At 43.8% G+C, this 16,417-nt stretch overlaps 1 protein-coding gene across 34 annotated transcripts in view; it reads right to left on the reverse strand.

Moving 5' to 3' along the window:
- Positions 1 to 16,417, reverse strand: part of arvcfb (ARVCF delta catenin family member b) — a 364,251-nt gene that overhangs the window by 125,832 nt on the left and 222,002 nt on the right. The gene's annotated exons all lie outside the window — the stretch shown is intronic.

The following is a 16,417-nucleotide window of genomic DNA, read 5'->3' on the forward strand; positions in this document are numbered from 1 at the left end:
TCTACTGTACTGTTGGAGCTAGTAACACAAGACATTCTACTGTACTGTTGGAGCTAGTAACACAAGACATTCTACTGTACTGTTGGAGCTAGTAAACCAAGACATTCTACTATACTGTTGGAGCTAGTACAGCAAGCATTTCACAAAACTGTTGGAGCTAGTAACACAAGACATTCTACTACACTGTTGGAGCTAGTAACACAAGACATTCTACTGTACTGTTGGAGCTAGTAACACAAGACATTCTACTGTACTGTTGGAGCTAGAAACACAAGACATTCTACTGTACTGTTGGAGCTAGTAAACCAAGACATTCTACTATACTGTTGGAGCTAGTACAGCAAGCATTTCACAAAACTGTTGGAGCTAGTAACACAAGACATTCTACTGCACTGTTGGAGCTAGTAACACACGACATTCTACTGCACTGTTGGAGCTAGTAACACAAGACATTCTACTACACTGTCGGAGCTAGTAACACAAGACATTCTACTGCACTGTTGGAGCTAGTAACACAAGACATTCTACTGCACTGTTGGAGCTAGAAACACAAGACATTCTACTGCACTGTTGGAGCAAGAAACACAAGACATTCTACTGCACTGTTGGAGCTATTAATACAAGACATTCTACTGCACTGTTGGAGCTAGTAACACAAGACATTCTACTGCACTGTTGGAGCTAGTAACACAAGACATTCTACTGTACTGTTGGAGCTAGTAACACAAGACATTCTACTGTACTGTTGGAGCTAGTAACACAAGACATTCTACTGTACTGTTGGAGCTAGTAACACAAGAGATTCTACTGCACTGTTGGAGCTAATAATACAAGACATTCTACTACACTGTTGGAGCTAGTAACACAAGACATTCTACTGTAACGTTGGAGCTAGATACACAAGACATTTTACTGCACTGTTGGAGCTTGAAACACAAGACATTCTACTATACGGTTGGAGCTAGTAAACCAAGACATTCTACTATACTGTTGGAGCTAGTACAGCAAGCATTTCACAAAACTGTTGGAGCTAGTAACACAAGACATTCTACTGCACTGTTGGAGCTAGTAACACACAACATTCTACTGCACTGTTGGAGCTAGTAACACAAGACATTCTACTACACTGTCGGAGCTAGTAACACAAGACATTCTACTGCACTGTTGGAGCTAGTAACACAAGACATTCTACTGCACTGTTGGAGCTAGAAACAGAAGACATTCTACTGCACTGTTGGAGCAAGAAACACAAGACATTCTACTGCACTGTTGGAGCTATTAATACAAGACATTCTACTGCACTGTTGGAGCTAGTAACACAAGACATTCTACTGCACTGTTGGAGCTAGTAACACAAGACATTCTACTGTACTGTTGGATTAAGTAACACAAGACATTCTACTGTACTGTTGGAGCTAGTAACACAAGACATTCTACTGTACTGTTGGACATTCTACTGAACTGTTAGAGATTGTAACACAAGACATTCTACTATACTGCTGAAGCTAGTAACACAAGACATTCTACTGCACTGTTGGAGCTAGTAACACAAGACATTCTACTATACTGTTGGAGCTAGTAACACAAGACATTCTACTACACTGTTGGAGCTAGTAACACAAGACATTCTACTGTACTGTTGGAGCTAGTAACACAAGACATTCTACTACACTGTTGGAGCTAGTAACACAAGACATTCTACTATACTGTTGGAGCTAGTAACACAAGACATTCTACTACACTGTTGGAGCTAGTAACACAAGACATTCTACTGTACTGTTGGAGCTAGTAACACAAGACATTCTACTGCACTGTTGGAGCTAGTAACACAAGACATTCTACTGTACTGTTGGATTAAGTAACACAAGACATTCTACTGTACTGTTGGAGCTAGTAACACAAGACATTCTACTGTACTGTTGGACATTCTACTGAACTGTTAGAGATTGTAACACAAGACATTCTACTATACTGCTGAAGCTAGTAACACAAGACATTCTACTGCACTGTTGGAGCTAGTAACACAAGACATTCTACTATACTGTTGGAGCTAGTAACACAAGACATTCTACTACACTGTTGGAGCTAGTAACACAAGACATTCTACTGTACTGTTGGAGCTAGTAACACAAGACATTCTACTGTACTGTTGGAGCTAGTAACACAAGACATTATACTGTACTGTTGGAGCTAGTAAACCAAGACATTCTACTATACTGTTGGAGCTAGTACAGCAAGCATTTCACAAAACTGTTGGAGCTAGTAACACAAGACATTCTACTGCACTGTTGGAGCTAGTAACACAAGACATTCTACTGCACTGTTGGAGCTAGAAACACAAGACATTCTACTGCACTGTTGGAGCAAGAAACACAAGACATTCTACTGCACTGTTGGAGCTATTAATACAAGACATTCTACTGCACTGTTGGAGCTAGTAACACAAGACATTCTACTGTACTGTTGGAGCTAGTAACACAAGACATTCTACTACACTGTTGGAGCTAGTAACACAAGACATTCTACTATACTGTTGGAGCTAGTAACACAAGACATTCTACTACACTGTTGGAGCTAGTAACACAAGACATTCTACTGTACTGTTGGAGCTAGTAACACAAAACATTCTACTGCACTGTTGGAGCTAGTAACACAAGACATTCTACTGTACTGTTGGATTAAGTAACACAAGACATTCTACTGTACTGTTGGAGCTAGTAACACAAGACATTCTACTGCACTGTTGGACATTCTACTGAACTGTTAGAGATTGTAACACAAGACATTCTACTATACTGCTGAAGCTAGTAACACAAGACATTCTACTGCACTGTTGGAGCTAGTACAGCAAGCATTTCAAAAAACTGTTGGAGCTAGTAACACAAGACATTCTACTGCACTGTTGGAGCTAGTAACACACGACATTCTACTGCACTGTTGGAGCTAGTAACACAAGACATTCTACTATACTGTTGGAGCTAGTAACACAAGACATTCTACTATACTGTTGGAGCTAGTAACACAAGACATTGTACTGCACTGTCGGAGCTAGTAACCCAAGACATTCTACTGTACTGTTGGAGCTAGTAACACAAGACATTCTACTATACTGTTGGAGCTAGTAACACAAGACATTCTACTGCACTGTTGGAGCTAGTAACACAAGACATTGTACTGCACTGTTGGAGCTAGTACAGCAAGCATTTCACAAAACTGTTGGAGCTAGTAACACAAGACATTCTACCGCACTGTTGGAGCTAGTAACACACGACATTCTACTGCACTGTTGGAGCTAGTAATACACGACATTCTACTACACTGTTGGAGCTAGTAATACAAGACATTCTACTGCACTGTTGGAGCTAGAAACACAAGACATTCTACTGCACTGTCGGAGCTAGTAACACAAGACATTCTACTACACTGTCGGAGCTAGTAACACAAGACATTCTACTACACTGTCGGAGCTAGTAACACAAGACATTCTACTACACTGTTGGAGCTAGTAACACAAGACATTCTACTGCACTGTCGGAGCTAGTAACACAAGACATTCTACTACACTGTCGGAGCTAGTAACACAAGACATTCTACTACACTGTCGGAGCTAGTAACACAAGACATTCTACTACACTGTTGGAGCTAGTAACACAAGACATTCTACTACACTGTTGGAGCTAGTAACACAAGACATACTACTGCACTGTTGGAGCTAGTAACACAAGACATTCTACTACACTGTTGGAGCTAGTAACACAAGACATTCTACTGTACTGTTGGAGCTAGTAACACAAGACATTCCACTACACTGTTGGAGCTAGTAATACAATACATTCTACTACACTGTTGGAGCTAGTTTACAAGACATTCTACTATACTGTTGGAGCTAGTAACACAAGACATTCTACTATACTGTTGGAGCTAGTAACACAAGACATTCTACTATACTGTTGGAGCTAGTAACACAAGACATTCTACTATACTGTTGGAGCTAGTAATACAAGCATTTCACTGCGCCTGCTATAACACCTGAAAATATGTGTAAGGGACAAACAAACCTTGATTTGATTTGACTAAACTGGGAGTGGAGACAAACATACTCAGTCCAGTAGAGTGACTGGGACATGAGTTATCATACACATTCAGAGATACACACACGGCATGAGGTAACAGACACACACACACACACCCGCCACTACAGGGGAGAAGACCAAATCCCTTGACGATGCATCCTGTCTTGATGGGACTTTAATCTGTCCTCCTCTGGTGAGTGATCCTGAGCCAAATCTCTCATTCTCTCTTCCCCGCCGTTCCCCTCTCGCTCTCATCTCACGCATGGCCTCCTCGTTTCACAGGCCTGCCCTGCGTCACTCCTCTCTCCCTCCCCCACCCCCCTTTTTTAAACCTTTTCTTACCGCTTCCCAGAAGCCCCTCCACCACTGCCATCCACATCCTCGCCAATGCTTTTGTTCTTTTGTGCTAAAGACCTGACAGAGTGAGTCTGGATAAAACTTGGTTGACTGGACGTGTTGATGGACTAGCCGCTAGATACAGGGGCCACCTCCGACTTTCAATAAGTGTTGAGTCTATTTAAAAACCTATCTGGAACACTGAGGTCTGTCTGGTGGCCTCACAACAGTCACTTTCCCCCACTAACTACTAAACTAAACTCAACCCAACACATAGCAACGTCTGATATGACCTTAATGTCTGCAGGACTGATGTTCATTCATTGGCTGAGAAAAAACGGTCACCCTTCACAAGCATTCCTCACACTTCATGACTTGGTTCTGGAATGCAATCAGCATTGACAGTTCTCACTGCATATTCTCTCAAACACAGACAGGCTAACCAACATGAGGATAAATAATTTCTATAAAGCTGCAGATTTCACAGAACATATTGGAGAGGAGTAGAGAGGAGATGGGGGGAGTGGAGAGGAAAAAAGATGTAAAAAAGAGGAGAAAGATAAGAAGTCCAACTCTAGCCATGGTCTGACAGGAGGCAACAGCAGTAAAACAACAGGCCCAGGCCTTCTGGGAGGGGTCACTGCTCGTGATGGGATTGTTTGATTGGCTACAGGGTGTGACTGGGTGGAGAGACACAGGAGGAATTCACCCTCCTCTGGATACAGAGATTAGCGGTAGAAGGGAATAGATGGAGGATGGCGGGGGGTTGTGGGTGTGATGATGGCGTAACTTTTGGCCCGTAGCGAGGGGGAAAGAGAGATCTGTGTGAGCTCTGAATCAAATCAAATCAAAATCAAATCAAATCAAATGTATTTATATAGCCCTTCGTACATCAGCTGATATCTCAAAGTGCTGTACAGAAACCCAGCCTAAAACCCCAAACAGCAAGCAATGCAGGTGGAGAAGCACGGTGGCTAGGAAAAACTCCCTAGAAAGGCCAATACCTAGGAAGAAACCTAGAGAGGAACCAGGCTATGTGGGGTGGCCAGTCCTCTTCTGGCTGTGCCGGGTGGAGATTATAACAGAACATGGTCAAGATGTTCAATGTTCATAAATGACCAGCATGGTCGAATAATAATAAGGCAGAACAGTTGAAACTAGAGCAGCAGCACAGTCAGGTGGAAGTTGAAACTGGAGCAGCAGCATGGCCAGGTAGACTGGGGACAGCAAGGAGTCATCATGTCTCTGAAGGGATGGAGAGGGACATATGTTCTACTTCCAGGTAGCTAGTAATGCTACGAGGCCAAGCCAGCACGTCGCTCATTGTCCGGCTGCAGCGGGATATCTCAATACATAGAATTTATAGACAAGAGGGTAGGAAAAGAGGAAAGGAGCCCTATTCCCCCAATCCCCTGTGTGAGATGGAAACATTATACTTGCAGGCAGATACAATGGAGAGCTCAAAACAGACCCCCCCCCCCCCCCCTCCAACCTATTTCCACAGATACTGTATCTAATGTCCCCAGAGAGACATGCTCCTTTACAAAGCGCAGAGATGTCAGCATAACGCGACCATATTTCTCCAGTCAATCACAGACAAGGCATAACACAATGGACACGCAGTACATCAAGATAACGGTTGCTGCTTTTCAAATATGATCTCAGACTGATGCAGCCGGCCGCTGATCAACTTTTTACGGCTTAGGTGGTAACAGCCCCCGTAAAGACCCAGCCGTACAATCAAGCACACACAGAGACAGACCTAGCCCCAGCCCCCACCGTACACATATAGTATATATATAGTTGTTTGGCGTCAAGAATTATATCCAAGCTAGGCCCAGGGCTCTCCGTCAGATAGCCAACCTTCAACTCAGTATACATGTACAGTTGAAGTCGGAAATGTACATACACTTACGGAAGTTGGAGTCCTTAAAACTTGTTTTTCAACCACTCCACAAATGTCTTGTTAACAAACTATAGTTTTGGCAAGTCGGTTAGGACATCTACTTTGTGCATGACACAAGTCATTTTCCCAAAAATTGCTAACAGAATATTTCACTTATAAATCATTGGATCACAATTCCAGTGGGTCAGAAGTTTACATACACTAAGTTGACTGTGCCTTTAAACAGCTTTGAAAATTCCAGAAAATTATGACATGGCTTTAGAAGCTCCTGTTAGGCTAATTGGCATAATTTGAGTCAATTGGAAGTGCACCTGTGGATGTATTTCAAGGCCTACCTTCCAACTCAGTGCCTATTTGCTTGACATCATGGGAAAATCAAAAGAAATCAGCCAAGACCTCAGAAAAAAAAATATAGATCTCCGCAAGTCTGGTTCATCCTTGGGAGCAATTTCCAAACGCCTGAAGGTACCACATTCATCTGTACAAACAATAGTACGCAAGTATAAACACCATGGGACCACGCAGCCGTCATACCGCTCAGGAAGGGGACGTGCTCTGTCTCCAAGAGATGAACGTACTTTGAATGCAAATCAATCCCAGAAAAACAGCAAAGGACCCTGTGAAGATGCTGGAGGAAACGAGGTACAAAAGTATCTATATCCACAGTAAAACGAGTCCTATATCGACATAACCTGAAAAGCCGCTCAGCAAGGAAGCAGCCACTGCTCTAAAACCACCATAAAAAATCCAGACTACAGTTTGCAAAGATCATACTTTTTGTCCTCTGGTCTGATGAAACAAAAATATAACTGTTTGGCCATAATGACCATTGTTATGTTTGGAGGAAAAAGGGGAGGCTTGTAAGCCGAAGAACACCATCCTAACCATGAAGCACGGGGGTGGCAGCATCATGTTGTGGGGGTGCATTGCTGCAGGAGGGACTGGTGCTGATATATTGAAGCAACATCTCAAGACATCAGTCAGGAAGTGCAAGCTTGGTCACAAATGGGTCTTCCAAATGGACAATGATCCAAAGTATACCAAAGTTGTGGAAAATAGCTTAAGGACAACAAACTCAAGGTATTGGAGTGTCCATCACAAAGCCCTGACCTCAATCCTATAGAAAAAGTTTTGGCAGAACTCAAAAAGTGTGTGCGAGCAAGGAGGCCTACAAACCTGACTCAGTTACATCAGCTCTGTCAGGAGGAATGGGCCAAAATTTACCCAACTTATTGTGGGAAGCTTGTGGAAGGCTAACCAAACCGTTTGACCAAAGTTAAACAATTTAAAGTCAATGCTACCAAATACAAATTGAGTATATGTAAACTTCTGACCCACTGGGAATGTGATGAAAGAAATAAAAGCTTAAATAAATATCTCTCTCTACTATTATTCTGACATTTCACATTCGGAAAATAAAGTGGTGATCCTAACTGACTTAAGACAGGGAATTTTTACTAGGATTAAATGTCAGGAATTGTGAAAAACTGAGTTTAAATGTATTTGGCTAAGGTGTATGTAAACTTCTGACTTCAACTGTATATCTATGTCTCATAACATATTGAGCTACATGGATAAATCTATCAGGACCTTTGTGCTTTGGCCCAGACACGTATTTATTTATTCTCTCTCTCTCTGGTGGAGAGCATTTACACTAAAACCAGGTGACTGGAGATACATGTACAACACAGTACACATCTATGTTGCTCTTTTATCGCTCCCTCTATCCAGCCTCCGGGCCCCTTCCTCCCCATCTATCTTAATGGAGAGGGGACATGTCAGATTATAAAGAGAGGGAGAGAGAGACAAAGTACAGGCTCAGTGAGCACAGCCTTGCCATTGAGAAGGGTAGACACAGGAAAACTTGGCTCCCTGTAGAGGAAAGGCTGTGCAACAGATACACAACAGCAGATCCTGAGACAGAGCTGCATTTCCTGACAAAATGTAAAAAATATAAAACAATTAGAGTGTCATTTCCCCAAATTTGAAACTCTTATTCAAGGATTCAAGGATCGGCCACCTGTCCCGTTGCGGGAGGACACAGAGAGCTGTGGGTTGGCAATGCACTACATTGCTGCCTGCCATAAGATGAGGGACTGTGTCTGACAGACCAATCAACCTGCACATGTCAAATCAAATTTTATTTGTCACATACACATGGTTAGCAGATGTTAATGCGAGCGTAGCGAAATGCTTGTGCTTCTAGTTCCGACAATGCAGTAATAACCAACGAGTAATCTAACCTAACAATTCACAACAACTACCTTATACACACAAGTGTAAAGGGATGAAGAATATGTACATAAAGATATATGAATGAGTGATGGTACAGAACAGCATAGGCAAGATGCAGTAGATGGTATCGAGTACAATATATACATATCAGATGAGTAATGTAGGGTATGTAAACATATAAAATTGGCATAGTTTAAAGTGGCTAGTGATACATGTATTACATAAAGATGGCAAGATGCATTAGATGGTATAGAGTACAGTATATACATATGAGAGAGAGTAATGTAGGGTATGTAAACATTATATTAAGTGGCATTGTTTAAGGTGGCTAGTCATACATTTTTTACATACATTTTTCCATTATTAAAGTGGCTGGAGTTGAGTCAGTATGTTGGCAGCAGCCACTCAATGTTAGTGGTGGCTGTTTAACAGTCTGATGGCCTTGAGGTAGAAGCTGATTTTTAGTCTCTCGGTCCCTGCGTTGATGCACCTGTACTGACCTCGTCTTCTGGATGATAGCGGGGTGAACAGGCAGTGGCTCGGGTGGTTGTTGTCCTTGATGATCTTTGTGGTCCACGATCATCTCCTTTGTTTTGTTGACGTTGAGTGTGAGGTTATTTTCCTGACACCACACTCTGAGGGCCCTCGCCTCCTCCCTGTAGGCCATCTCGTCGTTGTTGGTAATCAAGCCTACCACTGCAGTGTCGTCTGCAAACTTAATGTTTGAGTTGGAGGTGTGCATGGCCACGCAGTCGTAGGTGAACAGGGAGTACAGGAGAGGGCTCAGAACGCACCCTTGTGGGGACCCAGTGTTGAGGATCAGCGGGGTGGAGATGTTGTTACCTACCCTCACCACCTGGGGGCGGCCCGTCAGGAAGTCCAGTACCCAGTTGCACAGGGCGGGGCCGAGACCCAGGGTCTCGAGCTTGATGACGAGTTTGGAGGGTACTATGGTGTTAAATGCTGAGATGTAGTCGATGAACAGCATTCTCACATAGGTATTCCTCTTGTCCAGATGGGTTAGGGCAGTGTGCAGTGTTGTTGCAATTGCGTCGTCTGTGGACCTATTGGGGCGGTAAGCAAATTGGAGTGGGTCTAGGGTGTCAGGTAGGGTGGAGGTGATATGGTCCTTGACTAGTCTCTCAAAGCACTTCATGATGACGGAAGTGAGTGCTACGGGGCGGTAGTCGTGTAGCTCAGTTACCTTAGCTTTCTTGGGAACAGGAACAATGGTGGCCCTCTTGAAGCATGTGGGAACAGCAGACTGGGATAAGGATTGATTGAATATGTCCGTAAACACACCAGCCAGCTGGTCTGCGCATGCTCTGAGGACGCAGCTGGGGATGCCGTCTGGGCCTGCAGCCTTGCGAGGGTTAACACGTTTAAATGTTTTACTCACGTCGGCTGCAGTGAAGGAGAGTCCACAGGTTTTGGTAGCGGGCCGTGTCAGTGGCACTGTATTGTCTACAAAGCAAGCAAAGAAGTTCTTTAGTCTGTCTGGGAGCAAGACATCCTGGTCCGCGACGGGGCTTATTGATATTGTTCAATGTATGGTTGTTTTGACCCTTGGTTATTGTTGTTACTGTTGTCCTGTTGAAAATTTTGATTCTACTTATTTTAATATTGTAAATATTCAAAGAAAGCTTTGGCAATATGTACATTGTTACATCATGCCAATAAAGCAAATTGAGAGAGAGAGGGGGAGAGAGAAAGAGAGAGACAGCAGAATCATTAAAGGTAGTAATTAGGGATGCACAATATATCGGTGAACATATGTTCACGATGTCTAGTTTAACGCCCCGATGTGCAAAACCAATGTTAAAGCTACCGTGCATACCTATATAACATAGGTACATGACGTAATGACGCCATGTAAAATGGTGCACTATACGTGCAACACAGCATTCCTAAACTAGCCCACAATGTCTGCTGTGTGGATCGAGCAGTCAACAAGTCAAGCAGTCATTTGAAAGAGTAACAACATTTCAGCAAGTCAACTCAAAGGCGAAATCCATGAAAGCCAATATAATGGGAATTCATTGCCCTTGACAATCAACCGTTCTCTGATGTTGGCTTTCACCAACTGCTCGAGCGCTCGTACACTCTACCAAGTGCACTAATTTTCAGATGTTGCCCTACTGGAGTTACACAGTAATAGCGTCACTGCTATTAGCTTCACGACATACATACTATGGAACGCCGTTTGTCAAAAAAGATACAGTAGCACTGTGAAAGCGGTGCAAAAAAGTCTGCAAACACCAGCCACGAACGATGTGTTTACAATACCACGTTGGTAATAAAGCATCATTTGTTCGACTGCAACTTCTGGGGTAGCTAGCTTTAGCTTGGTACCTAGCTAGCAACAATGCAACCAGCCTGACCAGTAGAATCTTCAGTCATTTTCATTATTCATAGCAATGATTTAGGAATCCTTGGGAGTTAGTATTAGCTAGGTTGCCACTTGTTGTTCGCCTATTGAAATTGAACTTCAGTTCATGAAAATAAGTAGCTAGTCAGCAACTTAACCCTGTTGCCCAAACCTAACGTTATAAGCAGCCAGCTAGCTTCATCTGGCTAATGAGGCTCGACCAGATCGGGTTATGTGTTGTGAAGCTAGCCACAATAAGGATTGGGCACAATAGTGGAATTTGCGGTTTGCCTTCAAAATAAAAGTATGTAATTGAGAGTACTGAAAATGAATACAAATAGTAGAATTATGCCATACTTTTATTTTGAAGGCTAACCGCTAAAGTCCACTATTGTGGCTAATCCTTATTGTCTTATAAATTAGGGTTATTTTAGATGATGACACCTAGCTATATAGTTATCTAGCTAACTATAGCTACTGAAACAGATGTTGGTGTTATTTGACAGGTCAAATTAAGTTATTTGACTTGTATCTTTTGGGACTCGCAAAGACCCAAACGGCGTTCCATAAAAATCCGGGTTGAGAATGAAACGACTGAACAAATGAACAACAAAACAGCACAGCAAGTAAGTGTAAAAAATAGGTTTTGATTATGTTTTACTGGTAATTGGGACGTACGTAAATGCCAACAAAATACCTATTTGGTCAGTGTGTGTGTGTAACCTTTATTTAACTAAGCAAGTCAGTTAAGAACAAATTCTTATTTACAATGCCGGCCCGGACGACGCTGGGCCAATTGTGCGCCGCGCTATGGGACTCCCAATCACAGCCGGATGTGATACAGCCTGGATTCGAACCAGGGACTGTAGTGACGCCTCTTGTACTGAGATGCAGTGCCTTAGTCCGCTGTGTCCATGTGTGTGTTAACTATTTGACTGTACTAGAATGCTTAAAAGGCCGCTAAAATTGTAAATATCGGTTATCGGTAGAGTTTTTTTGGGCAAGGACAATATTGGATATGGGTATCGGCCAAAAATGTAATATCGTGTATCACGAGAAGTAATACATTGTGCCTCAGTGCAGTATCATTCCTTTACACTGTGAGAGATAACTAAGTAGTAGAGCTGTGCGTGACTGGAGCTGGGTTGGTATAGGATCTCTTCTGACAGGATTGTGTAATTACTGTTTAAATTGTTTTAATTACAGATTAATGACACTCAACAAAGGGGTTCTCTCAATAAAAGGCTAATAAAGAGAGGGGAGGTCTACTAGCTTCTTTGAACACTGAGTTTAGTCATTGATATACAAATACAACAGTAGGGGTCTCTGTGTGTGTGTGTGTGTGTGTGTGTGTGTGTGTGTGTGTGTGTGTGTGTGTGTGTGTGTGTGTGTGTGTGTGTGTGTGTGTGTGTGTGTGTGTGTGTGTGTGTGTGTGTGTGTGTGTGTGTGTGTGTGTGTGTGTGTGTGTGTGTGTGTGTGAGAGAGAGAGAGAGTCTTTAAAGATCACACTCCAAGCTGAAAACTCATCATGAATATTTAAACAACCCAGATCAGATTTCCTACATGTAGAACTAAATACCCCCCCCCCATTTAAAAAATAAATGCCAGCTTTGAAGCCCTGGCTTATACAAACCTGATTTTTACTCAGAACATACATTTGTAAGATAAATTCAAAATATCAAAAACAATGATTTAATATGATGTGCTCAAGCGAGCTGTGAGCATATATCATGAATGCAGAATAAATCCACTTGGCTGGGGCCAGATTAAAGAGGTGCCTGCCTAGCTGCCTGCCTAGCTGCCTGGCTGTGAATATGGGTTGCCTTTGACTATTCCCCAGCTCAGATGAGCTCCCAGGTCCCCGGGCATTGGGTATGAAAGAGATTTTCCACTGGGTGTGGATATGCAGTTCTCAAAATGTTATTTTCAAAGTCATCCACTATTCATGCTCCGAGTCTGTTGTGTAGCTCTGCAGGTGGCTGGGGTTTGGCTGGGTGAGGGAAGCGGTGGGGAGGGGAGGGAGGAGAGTGCGGTAGGCAGCATTTATGCAGATGAAGTATGGATTATCTCTTCTCTATGAGTCTGAGTGGTTAAGCCCCTGTGCTATAGCTAGGACCGCTCCATTTCACAGTTCTCAGCTCCCTACTCCAACAACGGTCCAGCAGCAGGCCTTTGCATCTGGAGATGAGCCCTCCTCTACTCCTCCTCCGCCGCCCCCCTAGAACCATCTCCACCTCCCACCGTCTCAGCTATCGCTCTGACCCTGTCCGGACCCTTTCGTCCTGTGCAACAGGAAATGCAGAGGCATGTAGAATCATCAGGCCCCAATAGAGGAACTTGACCTAAAATACAACAACAAGTTAGGAGGAATAATAACTGCCAGGCTCCAGTCAGCTTATTAACACACTGGCCTGACCGACCATCACCAGGCAGCCAGCTCCATTCTGTCTCTCGACCTCTCAGATACTATGGCTGTGTCTGAAATGGTGCCTTTTTTACTATATAGTGCACCACTTTATAGTAGTCTCATACTGTACCTCTGCTTTAACCATTAGGGCTTACCTCCTCAGGCTCGGAGCACTAGAGAGAGAGAGAGAGGGGCAGTAGCGAGTTTGCCAAATTATGATTATGTGTAGATTACCTGAACGAATCCAATGTGAAATGCTCGTGTTCGTTTTCCATTGCAAAACGTTTTACTACTTTTTGCTACTTTGTGCCCTAATGTATACACCTCTGTAGTAGAGCAGCCTGCTTTCTGTCCAACAAGTCTCCGTGTGCATCCCAAATGGGCCCTGGTCAAGTGTAGTGCACTACATAGGGAATAGGGTATCATTTAGGATGCAAACAGGCTCTCAGCTCTGTGATTATCGCCCGCGAGGCAGCAGAGACTGAGAGAAACACTAAAGGGCTTATTGTTGTCTCCGTCAGACAGAGACGTTCGGTGTGCGCCGAGGCTAATTACCCAGAATTCCAGGAACAGGCGGCCTTACTAACGGCTGTCACGGCCACCGACTGCCGCCGTTAAGCAGCTGCCAAATCAGTATAATCTCATCTCAACCTTACGACTATCCAATTGGCCCAAACATGGGTACTTTCTACCTTGAACATCTGCTTCCCAGCTAGTGAACAGCTACACCTTATCTGAACTGTGTACTGTTAGTGTATGCCCAACATGAGATAGGTGATCCTAAATATAATAGACACAGGAGTTACAGTATAACAAACAACCATAGATATTAATGTCAATGGTGCCTTTATGGGCAGACATTTCCCTCAGTGTACTATAGTGTGTAAAGTGTTGCAAATGTGAAGTAGACTGCTTTATTACAGGGGCTGAGTCACTGGCTTGCTGGGGCTCTCTCATGCCGTCCCTGGAGGGGGTGCGTCACCTGAGTGGGTTGATTCACTGTTGTGGTCATCCTGTCTGTGTTGGCGCCCCCCCCCCCCCCCCTTGGGTTGTGCCGTGGCGGAGATCTTTGTGGGCTATACTCAGCCTTGTCTCAGGATGGTAAGTTGGTGGTTGAAGATATCCCTCTAGTGGTGTGGGGGCTGTGCTTTGGCAAAGTGGGTGGGGTTATATCCTTCCTGTTTGGCCCTGTCCGGGGGTGTCCTCGGATGGGGCCACAGTGTCTCCTGACCCCTCCTGTCTCAGCCTCCAGTATTTATGCTGCAGTAGTTTATGTGTCGGGGGGCTGGGGTCAGTTTGTTATATCTGGAGTACTTCTCCTGTCCTATTCGGTGTCCTGTGTGAATCTAAGTGTGCGTTCTCTAATTCTCTCCTTCTCTCTTTCTTTCTCTCTCTCGGAGGACCTGAGCCCTAGGACCATGCCCCAGGACTACCTGACATGATGACTCCTTGCTGTCCCCAGTCCACCTGGCCATGCTGCTGCTCCAGTTTCAACTTCCACCTGACTGTGCTGCTGCTCCAGTTTCAACTGTTCTGCCTTATTATTATTCGACCATGCTGGTCATTTATGAACATTTGAACATCTTGGCCATGTTCTGTTATAATCTCCACCCGGCACAGCCAGAAGAGGACTGGCCACCCCACATAGCCTGGTTCCTCTCTAGGTTTCTTCCTAGGTATTGGCCTTTCTAGGGAGTTTTTCCTAGCCACCGTGCTTCTACACCTGCATTGCTTGCTGTTTGGGGTTTTAGGCTGGGTTTCTGTACAGCACTTTGAGATATCAGCTGATGTACGAAGGGCTATATAAATAAATTTGATTTGATTTGATTTGATTTATTGCTTGTACAGCATTATTAGGATTTGGCATGGGTCCCCAGATTTGGCATGGGTCCCCAGATCCTCAAAATGTTCTACAGCTGCACCATCGAGAGCATCCTGATCGGTTGCATCACCACCTGGTATGGCAACTGCTCGGGATCTGACTGTAAGACCCTACAGAGGGTAGTGCGTATGGCCCAGTACATCACTGGGGCCAAGCTTCTTGCCATCCAGGACCTCTATACCAGGCGGTGTCAGAGGAAAGACCAAAAATAATTCAAAGACTCCAGTCACCCAAGTCATAGACTGTTTTTCTGCTACCACACAGCAAGCAGTACTAGAGCGCTAAATCTAGGACCAAAAGGATCATTAACAGCTTCTACCCCTAAGCCATAAGACTCCTGAACAATTAATCAAATGGCCACTGGACTATTTACATTGACACCCCCCCATTTTTTTTTCACTGCTGCTACTCGCTGTTTATTATCTATGCATAGTCACTTCACCCCTACCTACAGTCCATGTACAAATTACCTCGACTAACCTGTACCCCCGCACATTGACTCTGTACCGGTACCCCCTGTATATAGACTCGTTATTGTTATTTTATTGTGTTATTTTTTATTATTTTCTACTTTAGTTTATTTGGTAAATATTTTCTTAACTCTTTCTTGAACTGCACTGTTGGTTAAGTAAGCATTTCATGGTAAGGTAGTCACCGCATGTGACAAATAAAGTTAGATTTGATTATGAAAAATGAGAATGAGAATCTGGGCATCTGGGCTGTTACTGTGTGGGTGCTTGCCAAATGGCACCATATTTCTTATTTGGTGCGGGCCCTGGTCAAAAGTAGTGCACTATGTAGGAAATAGGGTGTCATTTAGGATGCAACCCTGTATCTAGATGGGGAGGAAACGCTGAGGAGCTATTCTGCTTTCCTGGTGTCTGACTCTGGAATGCAGCCTAGGCCCCACCCTGGGCTTGGCTTCAGTGGCCTGGTAATCTACATTCAGAAAGGAAGTCAGGGAAACGTGTAGAGGACTACAATACACAACCCCTTGGGATACAATACACAGCCCAGCTCCACTTTCAACTGTACAGAAACCAACTGAAGAAAATGTAGCCTAACTGGTGACCTTGTCTGTGTGAAGCTTACATGATCACTTTCAAGAGTCAATGCAGTCCAGTGTTTGCCTTATCTACTGAGGTTATCAGTAGTATCACCTTTAGACGAGCTGCCAGGGCAGACTGGAGTAGCTCTTTGTGTGCAAACG

Source organism: Oncorhynchus kisutch, linkage group LG8 (genome assembly GCF_002021735.2).
Source record: "Oncorhynchus kisutch isolate 150728-3 linkage group LG8, Okis_V2, whole genome shotgun sequence".
Classification (NCBI taxonomy): domain Eukaryota; kingdom Metazoa; phylum Chordata; class Actinopteri; order Salmoniformes; family Salmonidae; genus Oncorhynchus; species Oncorhynchus kisutch.